At 37.6% G+C, this 19,652-nt stretch overlaps 1 protein-coding gene across 2 annotated transcripts in view; it reads right to left on the bottom strand.

Moving 5' to 3' along the window:
* The window catches only part of PTPRD (protein tyrosine phosphatase receptor type D), a 2,533,682-nt gene that overhangs the window by 1,186,847 nt on the left and 1,327,183 nt on the right, over positions 1-19,652 (bottom strand). The gene's annotated exons all lie outside the window — the stretch shown is intronic.

The following is a 19,652-nucleotide window of genomic DNA, read 5'->3' as shown; positions in this document are numbered from 1 at the left end:
ACCAGCAAATATGGAAAACTCAGCAGTGGCCACAGGACTGGAAAAGGTCAGTTTTCATTCCAATGCCAAAGAAAGGAAGTGACAAAAAATGTTCAAACTAGCACATAATTCTATTCATTTCACATGCTAGCAAAGTAATGCTCAAATTCCTTCAAGCTAGGCTTCAACAACATGTGAACCAAGAATTCCCAGATGTACAATCTGGATTTAGGAAAGGCAGAAGAATCAGAGATCAAATTGCCAACATTCGTTGGATCACAGAAAAAAGAGAATTCTAGAAAAACATCTACTTCTGCTTCATTTACTACACTAAAGCTTTTGACTGTGTGGATCAAAATAAACTGTGGAAAATTCTTAAAGAGATGTGAATACTAGACCACCTTACCTGCCTCCTGTATTCAGGTCAAGAAGCAACAGTTAGAACCAGATATGGAACAATGGACTGGTTCAAAATTGGGAAAGGAGTATGTCAAAACTGTATATCATCACCCTGCTTATTTAACTTATATGCAGTGTATATCATGCAAAATGCCATGCTTGGTGAAGCACAAGCTGGAATCAAGATTTATGGGAGAAATATCAATAGCCTGAGATAGTCAGATGACACTACCCTTATGACAGGAAGCAAAGAAGAACTGAAGATTTGCTTGATGAAAGTAAAAGAGGAGAGTGAAAAGTTGGCTTAAAAATCAACATTCAAAAAACTAAGATCATGGTGTCCGGTCCCATCACTTCATGGCAAATAGATGGGAAACAATGGAAACTGAGAGACTTTATTTTCTTTGGCTCCAAAATCGCTGAAGATGGTGACTGCAGCCATGAAATTTAAAGATTTTTGCTTCTTGGAAGAAAAACAGTGACATACCTAGACAGCATATTAAAAACCAAAGACAGTACTTTGCTGACAACGATCTGTCTAGTCAAAGCTATGGTTTTCCAGTAGTCATGCATGGATATGATAGCTGGACAATAAAAAATGCTGACCGCTAAAGATTTGATGCTTTCAAACTGTGGTGCTGGAGAAGACTCTTAAGAATCCCTTGGACAGCAAGGAGATCAAACTAGTCAGTCCTAAAGGAAATCAACCCTGAATATCCACTAGAAGGACTGATGCTGAAGCTTCAATACTTTGGCCACATGGTGCAAAGAGTGGAATCATTGGAAAAGACCCTAATGCTGGGAAAGATTGAAGGCATGAGGAGAAGGGGATGACAGAGGATGAGGTGATTGGATGGCATCAATGATTCAATGGACATGAGTTTGAACAAACTCCGGGTGATGGTGAAGGATAAGAAAGCCTGTCATGCTGCAGTTCATGTGGTTGCAGAGTCTGTTATGACTGAATGAATGAACAACAACAACCAAACAGATGGAAAACAGGTAAGCTAAACACCCTAAACTCTAGTTGGTAGACTCTTAGGTTTTATTCCAGAGTGAGGGAAAAACAGAAGTAAACAATACTATCTGATTCCCACCTGCTAGCCTGTGTAGTCACTGTTTGGATTAAGGTGTTTTTTCTAACCTAGTTGAATGCTAGAAGATAGGATCTTCTCTGCAGCTTCTTTAGTGTTTTATTTCCCCCCCCAACATCCAGTGTTATGGACAGAATGTTTCCCACACAAATTCAAATGTTGAAGCCCTAAAGTCAAATGTGATGGGTAGAAATAGGACTTTGAGAAGTAATTAGGTTTAAATTAGGTCATGAGGGTCGAGTCCCATGATGAGATTAGGGTCCTGTTGAGGAAAGAGAGAGAGACCAGAGTCCCCTTTCTCTGTGCCATCTGAGGACACAGTAAGGAAACATTCTTCTGGGAAAAAAAGGGGGGAAATAAGTTAGCTGATACCTCCTTCTTGGACTTCTAGCCTCCAGAACTGTGAGAAACAAAGTACTCTTGGTTAAGCCATCCAGTGTATGATCTTTTACTAGGGATGGAAGCCCAGGCTAATATGCTGTATAAAATAAAACATCATGGGGCATATGAAGGAAAAATAGCATAAGAATAACACAGACAACAAAGATAAACTCATAGGTCATCTAGATAATGGAATTTTTAGACAGGTACTTCACCCCACTCCAGTACTCTTGCCTGGAAAATCCCATGAACGGAGGAGCCTGGTGGGCTGTAGTCCATGGGGTCACTAACAGTCAGACAGGACTGAGTGACTTCACTTTCACTTTTCACTTTCCTGCATTGGAGAAGGAAATGGCAACCCACTCCAGTGTTCTTGCCTGGAGAATCCCAGGGACGGGGGAGCCTGGTGGGCTGCCGTCTATGGGGTCGCACAGAGTCAGACACGACTGAAGCGACCTAGCAGCAGCAGCAAACAGGTACTTAAACTAAATGTGATTAAAATGTTCAAAATGACAATAAAAGAATTGCATCAGAGAGATGAAAACTAAGAAAAATAATCAAATAAAAGTGTAAAATATAAAATATGCAATAACTAAGAGCCCACTAGATAAGATGAGTAATGGATTGGACAGAATAGAAGAGATTGGTGACTTGAAAATGTCAATAAAATAATCCTGATTTATTTACAAAGGGAAAAGGATGAAAAAAAAATATAAAGAAGGGTATAAGAGACATATGAGACACAATGAAAAGGACTAACATAATTGTGATTAGAATCCAAGGGTAGTGGCTACTGTGTGGACATCTGAAATCTCCCCTTCAGTACTAAGTCACTCACTTTCTTAGGTTTTGGAGATGCTGGCAACCCAAGCCTCTTAGCTCAGTCCTGCTTCAGGAATTTCTCTGCATCAAAGACACATCCCACCCGAAGTCACTCCTCTGTTCTGAAGGCTGCCTGCCTCCAATGACCGGCTGATGCAGAGCCATCAGTACCTGGCCCATATGAAGGGACATCCCCCGCTCAGAGGTCCCCGCGGAGTTAGCTGAGACCTTTGTTACCATTCTTCATGACTCTACCCCTTCCTTTGCGCATCTTACTTCCTCTATTCCTCACACAGATGCTGATCCTGAGGGCACCCCCCAAATCCTCATCTCAGAGTCTATTTTCTAGGGAACTTGTTCTAAGACGCTTGGTACTAGGAACGTTCCAGGAAAACAGATATCAAAATGTTATTTTGGAGTTGTATCACCTTCCAGCTGGTTGGCAATAAAAAATCCATTGCTGGTAGAAGGAAAAGTGCAGAAGAGCCTGTGGCAAGTTGTAACAGTGGAGCCGTTTACTGGTGTGAACCATTGCTGTTATATTATAGTATCTCAGGCTTTTGAGACTTTCGAGGAACTACAAGTTATAAAAATGATTGAATCAGAAGGCTCTTCCTAAATGCTCATGACGCAATGGAGGATAATAAAGGCTAAGCATGATTAATCACCAATTAATCAAGAGTAAAAGTCAGAACCCTATTAAACATCATATAAAGATTGATGAATATATATCTAAAGAATCTGCTAACAATCTAACTAGATTTAGCAAAGTCACTAGATACAAACATAAACATAAAAAATTTGCATTTCTACATACTAGGAAAAAGAAAACATTTAAGACATAAAATACTATATCTATCTATACACACACACATACACACCCATATATATATAATATATTATGGTAAATTGTCTGCAAAGATGGCTACCAACAATATCTTCATTTCTATATACATATTCCACTCTGCACATCAAGAAGTAGATTGTTTTCCCCTCCACTTGAATCTGGGCTGGGTCAATGACTTGCTTTAACTACTAAAATGCTGCAGAAGTATCATTAATATGACTTTGAGCTTAACATTTACAAGGCCTTACGTTTCTGTGATAATTCTTTTTTTGTGTGTGTGATAATTCTTAAATCTAATCTACCAAGTATAAAATATTATTCTCAACTCCTTAATGGTGATAATTTTCATGGAGAGAGTGGGAGGTCACAAACAGGAGAACCTGTCACCACAGAGGACAGGTAGTATCTAGGTCCCCCTATGAAATCATCCTGGATCCCAAAAGAAACATAGCATCTGATAATCTGAGTCCATAATCCCTGACATACAAAATCGATATTTTATAAAATAGCCACTGAGTTTGTGTATGTGTAATTTCATTGCTACTAATTTTTAACACAGATGTAAAAAGAATATTATTGAGTTGATTTCTGCTGCTGCTGCTAAATTGCTTCAGTCATGTCCAACTCTGTGTGACTCCATAGATGGCAGCCCACCAGGCTCCTCTGTCCCTGGGATTCTCCAGGCAAGATACTGGAGTGGGTTGCCATTTCCTTCTCCAATGCATGCATGCATGCTAAGTCGCTTCAGCCATGTCCGACTCTGTGCAACCCCATGGACAGCAGCCCACCAGGCTCCTCTGTCTACGGGATTCTCCAGGCAAGAATACTGGAGTGGGTTGCTATTTCCTTCTCCAGAGTTGACTTCTATGTAATAGTAACTGAAAGAAAAAAATGAACACACCAATAAAAGAAAACTAAAACAGAATGATTAAAGCAAAGAAGGGGCAAGTGATATGTATCATGTATTGCCTGAACTACTTGAATCATGAAGCAGTTTTGTTGAATTAATTCTGAATCAAAGTAGAGGGTGAATGAGAATGGACGTCTAGCAATCCAGCATTAGAAAGGAGAGTTTCACACAGACACTGACTCACCATTTCTGAGGTAGGTCAGTTTCTAATTTATTACCCTCTTAACTGACGAAGTTTGGGCCAATTTTCCTTTCAGGTTAAATTTATTTCACTTGCTTAGTTAACATGGCAAACCAAAGGAGCTAAAAAACAAGCTTATGATGTTTTAAAAAATAATTCCCTAAACACTTGGGTAAATATATTATTATTTGTAGTCCATACACCTCAATTTGAAAAAGGGCAATATTGATCCTACAAGAAAGAGCATAAGTTTGTGATTTACTGAAGAGCTCTTTTTATTTACTTTGCAGCTCTCCATGAGTATCTTCTGTTCTTTTGAATTATGTTGAAAAATAAACTCAGCAGTGCAGACCTATGCCTCTGCCTAAGGGAGAAGTGCTTTCTTCAAATAGAAATCAGCTATCATTTTTAGGATTTCACAATGCTAGGTAATACGTATGGAATTTCAAAAGTATCCTTTAATGAACGATGAAGCCACTCTAATACCTAAGAGAAGAATAAGCCTTCAAACATTTCAAAGAATCAATTTAATTTGATTTCTTATATTTCCTGTGGTAGAACAAAGGAAGGATTACAGCTAACACTGAAGAGAGAAAATGGAGTTTTAGTGGGATCAGAAAATCACTATAAATCCACAGATGTAGACAATGCTTTGCTTTCAAATATTCACGAACGGCATCCCTGATTCAGAGGCAATTGGAATAGTCCCCAGAGTAGAATCAGAGGAGTAAAATGTGTGTGTGCATATGTGTGAAAGTGTGTCATACAAAATCACGTATGTGAGTGTGCTCACTAGAGATTATAAAAGATTGGATGAAGTAGACTTGGGGAACAGGGGAAAACAAAGAAAGAGAAGGAGAACTTCCAAAGCAAAGACTCACTTTATCCTAGCATACTTTGCATTGCCAGGCATCCTACTGACATGCTTTATTAAGGACTTAAGATGCCTATACAGTTAAAACAAGTCTGAATCTCAACAGACACAAGCTTATTGAATTGTTGATCCTGGATCAGTAGGAAATCAGTTTTCTTTTCAACACTGAACTGACACATATGAAGTTGGATCAGAATTATGTTGAAGATTTACAGGGCTAAAGCAGAACTACTTTCCAGGAAACTGGTTAAGTTTAATCTCGCTTTATTAAGAAGGCTTATGTACATAGGTTACTCACTCAAAGGAATTCCAAAGATCTGTCCTAATTCATGATAAACTAGCAATGCCAAAGCAAGTTTTTTTTTTTTTTTTTTAATTAACAAACATTTGTACCTGTCTTATCTCCCCTATATTACCTATTAACACTGAGACTTAGTAATAATTGAAAATACCATGTACCTTATTCTTTGAAAGTCATAATGATATAGAACAAAAAATACCTTAAAATTCTTGATTATTACTGAAAACTTACGAGGTAAAATAAAAGTATGCTTTTTAAATTTTAGCACTACAATGGCTACTACACTTGCGGACAAATCATCAAGTCACCAAGTTGAAAAATTCTTTCTGGAAATTGTAGTCTCAACATTGGGTCAAATGAAAGCCAGCTTCTGACTTTTTCAGTCTTATTTGGCCAAAGTTGGACATTGTTTTATTTGATTGCTTTAGTGCTTATTTGCTTGGTTGCTTGATGATTGATCGATCAGGCTTCTAGGAATCAACTGATTGATTGATTCAGGCTTGGTTCATGACACTTCATCATCTTTGGTCAATGTATGGACTACTTTCATTAAACTTTTCAAGCTCTTTATTGTCCTGCAAGCACATGTAAGTAAAAAAAAATGCATATAAGAAGTCAAGATTTTGTTTGAAATATTGGGAGTGAAGAAAGAATATAATTAAAATTTTAATTGCAATGTTCAGTTTCTAGTATACAGAATTTATAATGAGTAATTAAACTTGGTATCAATACTTAGCAACCTATTGGTGGTTATCAGCTTGAAAATGACTTTTTCTGAGATTTTAAAAACTGAAATTTCTCATAAAATACAGATTTTGATTTTCCTAAAAATCAGATGATGCAACAATCGAAAGTCAGTATTTTTAATTAGTAAAGAAGGGCAAGTGCTGAGAAGCAGATAACATCCTTAAACAGGGTGTATGCTTTTTGGTTTGTCACAGTTTTCATCAATCCTGTGGTCTAAGCTTCCTGTACTCCTCACATTACCTATCTGACCTTAGAAAGTATTTGAGTGTAAAAAACACAAGGCAAGAATCATGCTTTCAAAATCTATTCATATTTCACCTCTGCTGCTGCTGCTGCTGCTAAGTCGCTTCAGTCGTGTCCGACTCCTAGCGACCCCATGGACTGCAGCCTACCAGGCTCCTCCATCCATGGGATTTTCCAGGCAAGAGTACTGGAGTGGGGTGCCATTGCCTTCTTCACTTCTCCATTTTATCTCTAATATAATACATTAACATCTTAATTGATATTTACTTAAACTTGTTTATTTATCACAAAAAGTTTTACTACTGTTGAAAACAAAGCAATAGCAATCAGATGTCAAAATAATCAATATTTATACAAATATTACACTTTGTGTATGTTAGAAACCTCTTTAGCCTTGTTTCCCATTCAGTTAGCACACCTTTTACTCTATTTCTGCACAACTAGCTTCCTGCAGGTATATATCCTAACAGATTTGCTCAGCTGTATTTCTGCCTTAGATTTTTTTCAGCCTTCTAGCACATAATCACGCATAATCTAGAAGTGCAAAGGAATGAAAAGTTCACGGGATGACTGTTGGTTAATGAAGATAGTAGCTGGTAAATAAATGTTCTTTCCCTATTCCCTAGGTGAACAACTTTGTGGTGTTTCACCTTTTAAAGGTCTCAGTGTGATAAGCCCCTGTTTTCCAAAGTGTTGACCCATCAGTGAACTCACCCTTCAATAGCCTTTCACTTCTTCCTGGTTTCACTGTTTTCAATCCCACACCATGTATACCACTTCCAAAAATAAAGAACCTGCAATGGAGCTTGTTTTTAGGCTCTGTTTTTCAAGGTAAAGAAACTGGCTATATTGAACATTTAATTAGGGTTTTAAACACAGACTTACTAATAAGAAAGCTAAGAATGAAATCCTCTTAAATTTTATTCTTGATCTTTGGATGGAGTTTACAGAAGCTTTCTAAAATAATTTCACTTAGTTCTTTTTGTAGAATGCAAATACTTTAATAAATGTTATACTTATTCAATAATAAGAAATCTCATAAGAAAGCATATGTGTATGTTGTCCCCCTTCAAAATACTGGAATTCAGGAATTAAAAAAAAAATTCTGTATGAAGGAAGCAGATGTTTAAGTACTTTATGAACATTTAAATATTTAGCAGAGTCATTAATTTTACACAGCACATGTGCATACATTTCAGTTAAGCAAATTTGTGCAGCAGAATTTTCCATTAAGATTTCCATAGACTTTGGGTTGGTGAATCTACCCCTTGCAGCCCATATACCCAATAAGTGAACTAACACAAGAAAAGTGTATGATACTCCAATCATGGCAATTGTATTAAACAAAACAAAACAGGAATCTGCTACCCTCCCCCTGACACTTTCTTCTTTTTCTATTCTTTGTACTATATATAGCATCATATAGATTTTTTTCTTTAATTTGAAAATAGTATCTCACTTTCTTAAAGCTATATAATCAATTCTAATATTTCGTAGGGTAGCCCGAGTCCTGGACTTTCTGTATCCTTGTGCACATTCTGCCTTTTTTTGGCAGATGGCTGAAAGGGCAGTGCTAAAAGTGGGAAACAAACCTTGAAATTTCAGGGAATGAACTCTTCTACAGAACAGATTTTGTAACAAAACAAAGTGTTACTTTTTGAAAATCTAGATTTTTATTTCAGTCTACTCTTACCAGAAATCTTTCTAAAATGTACTGTTACTTACTTTACTGATGTCTTTCACAAAACAAGCTGAATACAATTTACAATTTTTGATGGTTATATCACTAGGAATTGTTGACTAGATGGTTGTAATCACAATAATAACCTCAGAAACTAATGAAGTATGTCATGTTTTTTATCCCTATGTCGAGGAGTCTGAGATTGTCAGGTTTTTTAATAGATAAATTTCAAGTTTTCATAAATTCATTCTTTATCATCAGAGTCCAACCAGAATTTTCTACCATCTTGGTGATTAGAGTATTAGACCTTTGAGAATCTGCTGAACCTCTTTCAAAATATATATCATTTGCCAATTTATGACTCATATTTTTAATAAAAGTATGCTTTAATATCACTTGTAACCCATGGCAACATGGCAGTACGATGGGATACAAGATTAAGATCTGCTACTCTAGTTGCAAACTTCATGGCTAACTTGAGGTAGGATGATGCTTCTCTTACTTGGCCAACACTTATCAGTCAACAAGACTTGAATATTAATTTACCTTTTTTTTTTTTAATTTTTGCCATGTGAGATTTAATTTACCCATTTCAAGTGTTGCTTCTGCATTTTAGAGTGCTTTATTAATTTGCTAGAGAAGTTGTAGCAAAGCACCACAAACTGGAGGCTCACCTAACAGAAATAATTGCCTCACAGGTTTGGAAGCTTGAAGTTCAAAGTCAAGCCTCCAGCAGTTCATTCCTTGTGAGGATTGTGAGAGAAGGATATATCCCAGGTCTCTCTGTGTTGACTTACTGATGGCTATCTTCACTTTTATGTGGCATTCACCCTGTGCATGTGTCTCTATATCAGAATTTCTTCTATTTATAAGGACACCAGTGATATTAGAGTAGGGTCCACCCTAAGGAACTCCTTTAACTTGATTACCTCTGTAAAGACCTTATCTCCAAATAAGTAGCCCAAATAATTGAGGTACTTATATCTGAGGTGCTAGGAGTTAGGACTTTAACGTATCAGTTTCAGGGGAGCACAGTTCAACTCATAACAAGTGCATACAACCAAAGACTACTATTCATTTAACACACATTTCTATAAGATACTTTATCCAGTTATCATGCTAGAACCAACACTGAAGATGAGATGTTCTGTGTTACTGAGGAACAAACAATTGCATTCATATAGACTATTTATTGGGATAAAATTCCTAGGCCTTCTTTCTAAATTTGCACTACCTAATGATCATGATATTCTCTATGGAGCTTTACTATTATGATACCAATTAATATAGGTGCAGTCAATTCACAAACAAATCCAAATAAAGGTGTCAACACATTGTACTAATCAGTTAGTTTGTGATGTATTTGGTCAGGAAAAGCACCTCTACCTCTGAGCCTGGGAAACGTGATACATGGCTTTATCAAAATGATCTTCCATTGTCCACTATGGTCACTACGGTGTTTTTAAAATATCTTTAAACCTTAAGCTTTATCTTTTTGGGTCTTCTTAAATTGCAATCTGAGCATAAAGTTATATACTAATATTGGCATCAAAACTCTTGTGCTCTTAAGTATTTGGTGTATGTGAGTAATGATTCCTCTAAAATTGTAAGGGTAATATTCTATATTGTGAATAAAATACATCATATAACATATAAATATAAATTTATATAAATTTCACCATGTGTCAAATATGAGATGGAAGTACTGTAGGACAATATTTCAAATTCAACTTCACAATTATTAGCCTTCAGTTTTAAGTAAATATGGAATTAATGTCCTATATGAATATCCTATATGAAATTATAAAAAATAAAATATAAAATATACTTCTTTGAAACATTCCATGATAATTTCATAAACCACATCTCATTTTCTTCTTTTCTGCAAAAAGAACTCATGGAAGAATATAAATTAGCACTAGAATAGAAAATAATATGATTAGTCCAAAAATACATAAGTCCTATAAAGACATTAGAATTTTCAATTCAGTGAAAATAGGAAACATAAGAAAGAAACTAGTGAACACCACCCCACAAATACAACCACTTTTCAGGACACTCCACTTATGGTTAAGTTCAAGCAAAAAACAGTACACTCTGTTGAAGTAACTCTTATTTTAGATGCCAACACACACAGGCAAAGGAGAATGAGAACTGAGAGTTTTGCCTCCTTTCGCTCAGAGTTTATCAGGGGGACAACTTATAAGGTGGAACAACCTGATAAGCTTCTTTGTATCCATTTCTGCTTTCATTCCAACCTGGGACAACCTACTGAACATAGATTGCTGCAAAGAAACCTTTTTTAACAAGCTGAGCAATAGTATGTGAGTAAACACAACAGGAGACTCTTTCATCATTCCTTTCAGCTCCTCAAATTAGGAATGTGTGCATTCTGTTAGAAAGCAAACACAGCTAAATGCACTCAGATCTTTTGCTTCAGTTTCTGATAATATCAGCCTCTATATAGGGACACTGGCAAAACAGCAGAGGTAGTTTCACTACCCAGAGACTATAACTATGAAGAAAAAGAGCTTTAATGGTAACCACAAACACCACTACCTTGTCTATATAATTTCAGTTTATTATCTCAATAATTCTAGAGATTGGTATAATATTTAATCCATTTTCAGATAAGGAAACTAAGTCCCAGTAATTACTAATTTAAGTAATTTGCCCCCAATTATGCAACTATCAAGCAGCAGCATATGCATCTTCAGTCACTCAGTCGTGTCCAATCTTTGTGACCCCATGGACTGTAACCCACCAGGCTCCTCTGTCCATGGAAATACCCTGGCAAGAATATTGGAGTGGGTTGCCACTTCCTACTCCAGGGGATATTTCTGATCCAGGACCAGATCCTCATCTCCTACATTTACCACTGAACTACCTGGGAAGCCCCACCAAGCGGCAGAGAAGGATTCAAAACCAGCATTTGATGTCAGCACCCAGCCTGTTACCCACAATGTTCAAGACGTAGGAAAGTCGCTATCAACGGAAATCCATACCTCCAAACTCTTAGGAAAAGTATGCTTGAAATTCTCTGAAGGAAAGATGATACTGCATAGTAAGGGAATAGAAAGTAGTCAAGTTTTGCTGGAGCACAAAGTAAGAAGGCTTCAAAAGGCAAGACGTGATGCTGGAGAGAAGCTAGGCAACAAAGTGAATGATCCATTCCCTGCCCCCTATAAATGAGATATTAGTTTCAGAAATAATCAAGCTGCTCTTTCCATGATGATATATGTGGAATGGTATCTATATAACATTTACATTAAAATCTGAGCCAATGTGGCCACTTTGGAACAATTTAGAATTAAAAGCATAAAAAAGTCCGGGTTTCCAAAATGGATGAATTTGGCATTAGTACCTTTTTTGACTATCTCTGTGTTAAAAATGTATATATATATCATTTGCACAGTGCTATTAGGATATCATTCAGTCTTTTGAGAATTATGTCACGTTGAGCAATATTGTAAGTGATAAAATTGCTTCTACTGAAACACTGTGTCTACATGATATGGTATTTTAGCAAAGACAGGGGCATTTTCCTCTGTTTTAGATTATCTTTACCAAAAGATTATCTTTATCCAAAACAAGTAGTAGAACATATTTCAAAATATTTTTTTATTGGTGATGTGCTCATCTCCAGAGCTTGGATTCAGGAATCTATTGTCTTTCTGAGTGAGGATTCTGCAATTCTACTGGTGTCTCCTAATTTTTTTTATAGCCACAGTTCCTTTTACCTCCCAGCTCATTACAGAGACAAATATCCACCAGTGACAGGCAACTTTTCATTCTAATGCGCCTGTACTACTGATGTCTGGGGCTCTGCGATATTCTATTTTGCACCTGAAATTAGTTTCTATGTTACAGCTCTGAATGTGTGATAAGAAGAAAGATACAGTAATTTAGATAAACTCCACTAAATGGCTTGACTGAAATAAAGCCAAAAGGATGGTATAAATGGCTGAAGTGATTAAGACTGTCAAGTTCTCTGGAGTACAGTTGGAGAATACAATTGCTGATGGATTATTATTTATCCATGAATGTGAGTTTGGGGGATTTAATTAAGGATGTTCTATTATATTTTTCAAAGCTTATTTGAAGCTGTAAGTCAAAAGCTGTAGTAACAGAGAATGTTGCCTCTGATCAAAAAACTGGATCTCTAGCCATATTGGGGAAGCCCTCTTTGAGGTTCCTTTACTGTTTTACCCTATATGTAAATATTGAAAAATAAAATACTATTGGTATAACTGTTTCTTAAAGATTTATGAGCCATTGGATGGTCAATTTATATTCATATATATATATGTGTGTGTGTGTGTGTGTGTGTGTATGGTATGTTTATCTATATTCCTATATGCAGTGAACTCTGGGAGTTGGTGATGGACAGGGAGGCCTGGCGTGCTGCAATTCATGGGGTCGCAAAGAGTCGGACGGGACTGAGCGACTGATCTGATCTGATCTGATGCATATGTATGTATATTCACACATATGTGTGTGTGTCTGTATACACATATACATATGCGCTTTTTTAATGCTTGATGACAATTACTCAGTGATTTTATTTATTTTATATTTGTCTTTGCTGAGTCTTTGTGGAAGCACAGATTTTTCTGTAGCTGTGGCAAGTGGGGGCTACTCTGTAGCTTTGGTGTATGGGCTTCTTACTGCAGTGAATTCTCTTGTTGCAGATCACAGGCTCTAGGATGCATGGGCTTTGGTAATTGCAGCACATGACTCAGCAGTTGCGGGCTCCCCGAGGCTCTAGAGCACAGGCTCAATTAGCTGCGACACACAAGATTAGTTGTTTCCTGGCATATCTAATCTTCCCAGTTCAGTTCAGTTGCCCAGTCATGTCTGACTCTTTGCAACCCATGAATCGCAGCACGCCAGGCTTCCCTGTCCATCATCAACTCCCAGAATTCACTCAGACTCACGTCCATTGAGTTGGTGATGCCATTCAGCCATCTCGTCCTCTGTCATCCCCTTCTCTTCCTGGCCCCAATCCCTCCTAACATCAGGGTCTTTTCCAATGAGTCAACATTTCGCATGAGGTGGCCAAAGTACTGAACTTTCAACTTTAGCATCAGTCCTTCCAAAGAATACCCAGGACTGATCTCCTTTAAGATGGATTGGTTGGACCTCCTTGCAGTCCAAGGGACTCTCAAGAGTCTTCTCCAACACCACAATTCAAAAGCATCAATTCTTCAGCACACAGCTTTCTTCACAGTCCATCTCTCACATCCATACATGACCACTGGAAAACCCATAGGCTTAACTAGATGAACCTTTGTTAGCAAAGTAATGTCTCTGATTTTGAATATGCTGTCTAGGTTGGTCATAAGTTTCCTTCCAAGGAGCAAGCATCTTTTAATTTCATGGCTGCAGTCACCATCTGCAGTGATTTTGGAGCCCCCAAAAATAAAGTCTGACACTGTTTCCAGTTTCCCCATCTATTTCCCATGAAGTGATGGGACCAGATGTCATGATCTTCGTTTTCTGAATGTTGAGCTTTAAGCCAACTTTTTCACTCTCCACTTTCACTTTCATCAAGAGGCTTTTTAGTTCTTCTTCACTTTCTGCCATAAGGGTGGTGTCATCTGCATATCTGAGGTTATTAATATTTCTACTGGCAATCTTGATTCCAGCTTGTGTTTCTTCCAGTCCAGCGTTTCTCGTGATGTACTCTGCATATAAGTTAAATAAGCAGGGTGACAATATATAGCCTTGATGTACTCCTTTTCCTATTTGGAATCAGTCTATTGCTCCATGTCCAGTTCTAACTGTTGCTTCCTGCATGTAGGTTTCTCAAGAGGCAGGTCAGGTGGTCTGGTATTCCCATCTCTTTCAGAATTTCCCACAGTTTATTGTGATCCACACAGTCAAAGGCTTTGGCATAGTCAATAAAGCAGAAATAGATATTTTTCTGGAACTCTCTTGCTTCTTTAATGATCAGCAGATGTTGACAATTTGATCTCTGGTTCCTCTGCCTTTTGTAAAACCAGCTTAAACATCTGGAAGTCACAGTTCATGTACTGCTGAAGCCTGGCTTGGAGAATTTTGAGCATTACTTTACTAGAAGCATGTGAGATGAGTATAATTGTGGGGTAGTTTGAACATTCTTTGGCATTGTCTTTCTTTGGGATTGGAATGAAAACTGATCTTTTCCAGTCCTGTGGCCACTGCTGAGTTTTCCAAATTTGCTGGCATATTGAGTGCAGCACTTTCACAGCATCATCTTTCAGGATTTGAAAGAGCTCAACTGGAATTCTATCACCTCCACTAGCTTTGTTCGTAGTGATGCTTTCTAAGGCCCACTTGACTTCACATTCCAGGATGTCTGGCTCTAGGTGAGTGATCACACCGTCGTGATTATCTGGGTTGTGAAGCTCTTTTTGTAGAGTTCTCTTGTGTATTCTTGCCACCTCTTCTTAGTATCTTCTGCTTCTGTTAGGTCCATACCATTTCTGTCCTTTATTGAGCCCATCTTTGCATGAAATGTTCCCCTGGTATCTCTAATTTCCTTGAAGAGGTTTCTAGTCTTTCCCATTCTGTTGTTTTCCTCTATTTCTTTGCATTGATCGCTGAGGAAGGCTTTCTTCTCTCCTTGCTATTCTTTGGAACTCTGCATTCAGATGCTTATATCTTTCCTTTTCTCTTTGGCTTTTTGCTTCTCTTCTTTTCACAGCTATTTGTAAGGCCTCCCCAGACAGCCATTTTGCTTTTTTGAATTTCTTTTCCATGGGGATGGTCTTGATCCCTGTCTCCTGTACAATGTCACGAACCTCTGTCCATAGTTCATCAGGCATTCTGTCCATCAGATCTAGTCCCTTAAATCTATTTCTCACTTTCACTGTATAATCATAAGGGGTTTTATTTAGGTCATACCTGAATTGTCTAGTGGTTTTCCCTACTTTCTTCAATTGAAGTCTGAATTTGGCAATAAGGAGTTCATGATCTGAGCCACAGTCAGCTCCTGGTCTTGTTTTTGCTAACTGTATAGAGCTTTTCCATCTTTGGCTGCAAAGAACATAATCAATCTGATTTCAGTGTTGACCATTTGGTGATGTCCATGTGAGAGTCTTCTCTTGTGTTTTTGGAAGAGGGTGTTTGCTATGACCATTGCATTCTCTTGGCAAAACTCTATTAGACTTTGGCCTGCTTCATTCCATACTCCAAGGCCAAATTTGCCTGTAACTCCAAGTGTTGCTTGACTTCCTACATTTGCATTCCAATCCCCTATAATGAAAAGACATCTTTTTTGGGTGTTAGTTCTAAAAGGTCTTGTAGGTCTTCATAGAACTGTTCAACTTCAGCTTCTTCAGCATTACTGGTTGGGGCATAGGCTTGGATTACTGTGATACTGAATGGTTTGCCTTGAAAATGAAGAGAGATCATTCTGTCATTTTTGAGATTGCATCCAAGTACTGCATTTCGGACTCTCTTGTTGACCATGATGGCTACTCCATTTCTTCTAAGGGATTCCTGCCCACAGTAGTAGATATAATGGGCATCTGAGTTAAATTCACCCATTCCAGTCCATTTTAGTTCGCTGATTCCTAGAATGTAGACATTCACTCTTGCCATCTTCTGTTTGACTACTTCCAATTTGCCTTGATTCATAGACCTGACATTCCAGGTTCCTATGCAATATTGCTCTTTACAGCATCAGACCTTGCTTCTATCACCAGTCACATCCACAACTGGGTATTGCTTTTGCTTTGGCTTCATCCCTTCATTCTTTTTGGAGTTATTTCTCCACTGATCTCCAGTAGCATATTGGGCACCTACCAACCCAGAGAGTTTCCCTTTCAGTATCCTATCATTGTGCCTTTTCATACTGTTCATGGGGTTCTCAAGGCAAGAATACTGAAGTGGTTTGCCATTCCTTTCTCCAGTGGACCACATTCTGTGAGACCTCTCCACCATGACCTGCCCATCCTGGGTGGCCCCACATGGCATGGCTTAGTATCATTGAGTTAGACAAGGATGTGGTCATGTGATCAGATTGGCTAGTTTTCTGTGATTATGGTTTCAATGTGTCTGCCCTCTGATGACTCTTCCCAGACCAGGGATCAAACCCATGTCTCCTGTATTGGCAGGCAGATTCTTTACCACAGAGCCACCAGGGAAGCCCAAAAGTGATATTAAAAATAACTTTTCCTACAAATTTGCCACCAGTAGAATTAAAGTACACAGTCTGTACTATAGGAAGAAACTAAACTCAATATAACATGGATTTCCACAATAGGATGATTTTATATACTCTAATCTTCATTCTTTAAGAAAACTTGTCATGTTTTTAAAACATGGTGGAAATGCCACATGGGTCAGCTATATCTGGACAAATCATATGGCTTAAATGAACAAATAATAGGCATGAATAAGATCCCAAAGGATCAACTACATTTTTTTCACTCTGTTTCCTACTTCTAATTAGGATCATTACATGTACACTGTTATTAAATCAAGTTAGAAACTAAATATGAACTACAATTCTATAGATTAAATATGATTACATTTACTTGATATTCCTCAAGTGAAAAATAGGGTGGGTCTATTTTCTTTGCCCTTTAATTGGAGCTGACCTGTGATGGCTTTGACTAGTTTTATACAGAAGAAGTGATGTTTTGCTAGATCTAAGTGCAGCCTTTAAGAGGACTGGCAGCTTTAGCTTTCACCTCTTGGAGCCCTGGCTGCCATTTAAGAAGTCTGAGTTCTATGTTGGGAAGACCACATTTGGAAGCCATGAGTAAACATAGAGAGACGGGCCCATCTGCGCCCCGCCTTCTAGCTGGGTTCACCGAGCTGCCACACTTCAGTGAAACTATCTTGGGCCTTCTAGACCAGCCTGATCCTGATGACGTCCATGGAGTAGAAGTGTGAATCTGAGCCTTTCCTAAGGTTCTAGTCCACAATGTCAGTAGAAAATGTTGCTTTAAGCTACTAAGAATTAAAATATTCTGTTACACAGCAGTAAACCACTAGGTAATCTTTAAAGTAAGATGTGACATGTACCTATATTGATTAGTGTTTTTACATTTTTGGTAACTTTTATAGTCTAGTATACATTATGTGATTTCTCTAATTACACTAATAAAAGAATACCATATGGATTTTTATCTTCACTATTGCTTGAATAAAGGAAAAATTGTTTGGCTACTTTTTAACTAAGCAAGCCTGTTAAACACTGATAATAACTTGATACTATTCAATTTTGATTTGGTTTTGCTGCTGATTTATATTAGTGCCACTCAGCGTATTCTTTGGTTTTGTATGCATGCTGTTTTTTTCTGGGAACAACTAATCTGATAGAAGAGTAAGATACAATGTTGCTTTTGTTTTTGTTAATGGAATTTCAGTTTTATTTTTTAAAGGAATCAGAGATGTTGTTGAAAAAGATGTAGTAAAGTAATAAAATTCCTCAGATGAGCATGGAAGGCACCTATGCCTAATTTTCCCTAAAACTTTCATCTATGTTTTTAAATTAAAATCCCTAAATGCATTCCCTTCTATGCTTTCCCATATTTAACTCTCAAACCTAAAGCCCTCAATCTATGTTTTGAGATACTGTACCTCACATTTCACTTCAGAGTTATCAGATGTTCAGTAAATTAATAGAATAAATTAACTTGATCCAAGTGGTAGTTTACACTGTAGCAAGTATATATTTTTTAAAAAAATGATATGACAGTACTTCTAGCATTAAGATATATAAGATAATCACTATCAGTGGCCTTTTTATAGTCATTCTAAGGAGGATTTCTGATTTTATGTAATATCAGAATAGAGGTTACAAGAGAAACAAACAGTCCTTTGTCTTTTCTCACTCTTCTAAGAAAATTTTTAACATTTTGTTTTTAGGGACAGTATGGCATTGCTTTGTAATTTCTATATGTTGTACCACATTGCTCTTAATTATAGACAAAATTATTCAAAGTAAAGGAAATTCTCCATGTGGGATCTGTGGAAGAATTCAACTAAATAATATACTGTGTTCTGTAAAGATACATTCTATAAACAATGTTTTTTTTTTTTAACATTTTCAGTACTGATATTTCAGACTAGATAATCTGTGTTTACAGGAGGTGTTTTGTGCATTTCAATATTGTTAGCAGCATCCCTGGCTCTAAGCACATGATGCCCGAAGCACTCTAACCATCAAAAATGTCTCCGGATATTGCCGAATATCTCTACGGGAGAAAGGGCAAAATCATCTTCCAGGGATCGGGAATCACTGCCTTTCATCAGTTACTAAGCTGTGTGTTGTGTATTAGTTGCTCAGTCGTGTCCAACTCTTTAGAGCCCCATGGACTGTAGCCTGCCAGGCTCCTCTGTCCGTGGAATTTTCCAGACAATACTAGGGTTGGTAGTCATTTCCTTCTCCAGGGGGTTTTCCAAACCCAGGGATCAAACCCAGGTCTCTTGTACTGCAGGCAGATTCTTTACCAGCTGAGCCACCAGGGTTTCACTAAATTTGCATGTGACTGAACATTATAAAGAACTGTATATACTATTTATATGAATTATGGTTTTTCCTGTGGTCATGTATGGATGTGAGAGTTGGACTGTGAAGAAGGCTGAGCGCCGAAGAATGATGCTTTTGAACTGTGGTGTTGGAGAAGACTCTTGAGAGTCCCTTGGACTGCAAGGAGATCCAACCAGTCCATTCTAAAGGAGATCAGCCCTGGGATTTCTTTGGAAGGAATGATGCTAAAGCTGAAACTCCAGTACTTTGGCCACCTCATGTGAAGAGTTGACTCATTGGAAAAGACTCTGATGCTGGGAGGGATTGGGGGCAGGAGGAGAAGGCGATGACAGAGGATGAGATGGCTGGATGGCATCACTGACTCGATGGACGTGAGTCTGAGTGAACTCTGGGAGTTGGTGATGGACAGGGAGGCCTGGCGTGCTGCGATTCATGGGGTCGCAAAGACTCAGACACAACTGAGCGACTGATCTGATCTGATCTGATAGATATTGATCATTTAAGGAATCATTTGCTCTGTTGGAGATTAAATGCACCTTTATCTTAGCTTCTGATCTTTTCCTCCATCTTCTATTTACATCGTTTTAAGAAACTAATTTTAACTCAATTTCTTGTTTTATTATATGTGCATCTAAATATTATTTTAAAGTATTTATAGATAAAATATACATAAAAATGAATGATGAAAACAAAAATAAATAAAC

The sequence above is a fragment of the Bos grunniens genome, chromosome 8, assembly GCF_055505025.1.
Source record: "Bos grunniens cultivar Pamir isolate PY7600 chromosome 8, Bosgru_T2T1.0, whole genome shotgun sequence".
In the NCBI taxonomy this organism is placed as follows: domain Eukaryota; kingdom Metazoa; phylum Chordata; class Mammalia; order Artiodactyla; family Bovidae; genus Bos; species Bos grunniens.
This window is presented reverse-complemented; position numbering and strand designations above follow the sequence as displayed.